Raw genomic sequence first — 2,671 nt, 5'->3', positions numbered from 1 at the left:
ATCCCCTCATCAAGGTCATTGATGAAGATGTTGAACAAGACCGGACCCAGCACAGACCCCTGGGGGACACCACTGGTTACAGGTCTCCAGCCAGACTCTGCACCACCAACGACGACCCTCTGCGCTCTGCCAGTCAGCCAGTTCTCAACCCACCTCACTGTCCACTCGTCTATCCCACACTTCCTCAGCTTTGTTATAAGGATGTCGTGGGAGACAGTATCAAACGCCTTTCTAAAATCAAGGTAGATTACATCTACCGCTCTTCCCCCATCCACCCAGCATGTGACAGCATCATAGAAGGCCACCAAGTTGGTCGAGCACGACCTCCCCTTGGTGAACCCATGCTGACTACTCCTGATAACCTCCTTTTCTCCCAGTTGTCTGGAGATGGTATCCAGCACAAGCTGTTCCATCACCTTTCCAGGGACGGAGGTGAGGCTGACAGGCCTATAATTACCCGGATCTTCCTTCTTGCCCTTTTTGAAGACCGGAGTGACGTTGGCTATCCTCCAGTCTTAAATAATAGATATTTAGAAGTCTTCTCCATAAATCTTTCCTTGGCTAAGTACAGGAACAAATTTTTTAGTTCGTTTTGTTAACTACTTTTTGTTCTGCTGAGATGACATATTTCTGACATTCTTTTTCTGTAACCTTGAAGAAGCTCCACTTGAAATCAATGGATTGAAATATGCACCTGCACAGATAAGAGAAGGAATATGTATCACAGCACGGTGCAGAGACAGTTATCTCTATGAGACATAATTCATTATTACAGAAGCTACTGAGTCATTGTGATATAAGAGTTCTTGATGTGTTTTTCATGTGAAAATAACAATTTTATGAAGACTTTATTTACTGAACCTATGTTTCAATTCAAAATCAGAGTTTGAAGTTCATCAGAAAAGCAGATATTCTTTAACAATATCTGAAAATATGTTATCGTTATCATCAGCACTGAATGGAAGTTTTGCAAACAGTAAATGAATCCCATTTATACGGGAAAGTACTTTATGTGTCAGTACTTAAAACTGCTCTACAAAATGCAGAAGCAACATGAATATAGCACAGTAATGCATCTTCAGATGTTGGGCAAGCAGTTCATTTGTACAACTATCTCTTTAGCTCAAGAAATTAAGTGTAAAATTAAATTGTTTAAGTTCAGAAGCTTTGCTCATTGAATGCAGCATCAGCATTGCAGTGACAACAGTTAATTGTATGTTATATTTCACAATCATCAGACAATTCAGTATTGGGTTCTTTCTCACAATTATACACAATGTTTTCTACTTGAGCTTTCATAAGATAGTATGTTTTCCCACTCAAGAAATCCATAGTTTACAGTCAGTTGCAACATTATCACTGTTTCAGTAAACACGTGAATAATAGTTACTACAGCCTGTAGTTTCTACCTGGCAAATCTTAGCAGATCTCACTCAAGAGGGCACAGGTTGGTGCTGAACAGTCTCAGTCTCCTTTGAAACAAATAGAGCTGAAGAAAACAAAGGCTTTTCAGGAGGTTTTCAGCACTTTGTTACCAAGAGCCTCTTGTGAACATACAGCCAAAAGAGGCCCTTGTTAAAAAACAAACAAACAAACAAACAAACAAACAAAAAACAGCCAGGCATTGTGGCTTTAGTAAGTACAGTATAATAAAATCTTTAAGACAAATTAAATATATTTCATTGCTTATTGCATGTTTTCCATAAGAACACATAAACAATTGCACATTGACTAAAAATTGTTCTGCAAAATTCAAATGTATCCAAAGACATATTGCCCTACAAGAAAGCAGGAAAGGGACTTTTTTTTTAATCAGAGAATGTAGTGATAGGCTATAGCCTAAAGAGTGTAGATGGGCTACAATCTAAAAGACTGGACATTAGGGAGAAATTCTTCACAATAAGGCTGATGAGGCCCTGGCACAGGTTGCCGAGAGAAAGTGTGAATGCCTCATCCCTGGAGGTGTTCAAGACCAGGCTTGATGGGCCCTGCACAGCTTGATGTAATGGGAGGTGTCCCTGCTCTTGGTAGAGAGCTGGAACTAGGTGGTCCTTAAGGGCCCCTCCAATTTAAACCATTCTCAGTGCATCATTTGTAGGAATTCGGAATTGATTCTGGATGAAGATTCAGGTTGGATATTAGGAAAAAATTCTTTCTGAAAGAGCGGTCAGGTGCTGGAACAGACTTCTCAGGGATGTGGTTGAGTCACTCTCATTGGAAATGTTCAAGAAACGTGTAGATGTTGTACTAAGGGTCATGGTATAATGGGGAAATATTGGTGACAGCTGGACTGGATGGTCTTGGAGATCTTTTCCAACCTTGATGATTCTGAGATTCTATGATTGTGTTACTATCATTCATTTTCAGTTTATTCAGATGTGTTCCAGTGGTAAATCTCATTCATTATCAAAGATTTGTGAGTCTCTGGAAATCATAGCCTAATTTTTATTCTGACTTACACATCACACAGCTTCTATGATTTACTGAGGAGGGTAGCTTATGGATTCATTCCTTTTTTAAGTCCCCTGATACTTCAATTTCAGCCTTATAATAAATATGAAATACCTACCCGTCATGTTAAAGTGCCATCTCATAACAAAATTTAACCTGTGAACATCTGACTCTGCTACTTATTGTCTTTTTTTTCACCAGCATTTAGAAGTTCCCTATG

This window comes from Meleagris gallopavo, chromosome 2 (assembly GCF_000146605.3).
Source record: "Meleagris gallopavo isolate NT-WF06-2002-E0010 breed Aviagen turkey brand Nicholas breeding stock chromosome 2, Turkey_5.1, whole genome shotgun sequence".
Taxonomy (NCBI): domain Eukaryota; kingdom Metazoa; phylum Chordata; class Aves; order Galliformes; family Phasianidae; genus Meleagris; species Meleagris gallopavo.
This window is presented reverse-complemented; position numbering follows the sequence as displayed.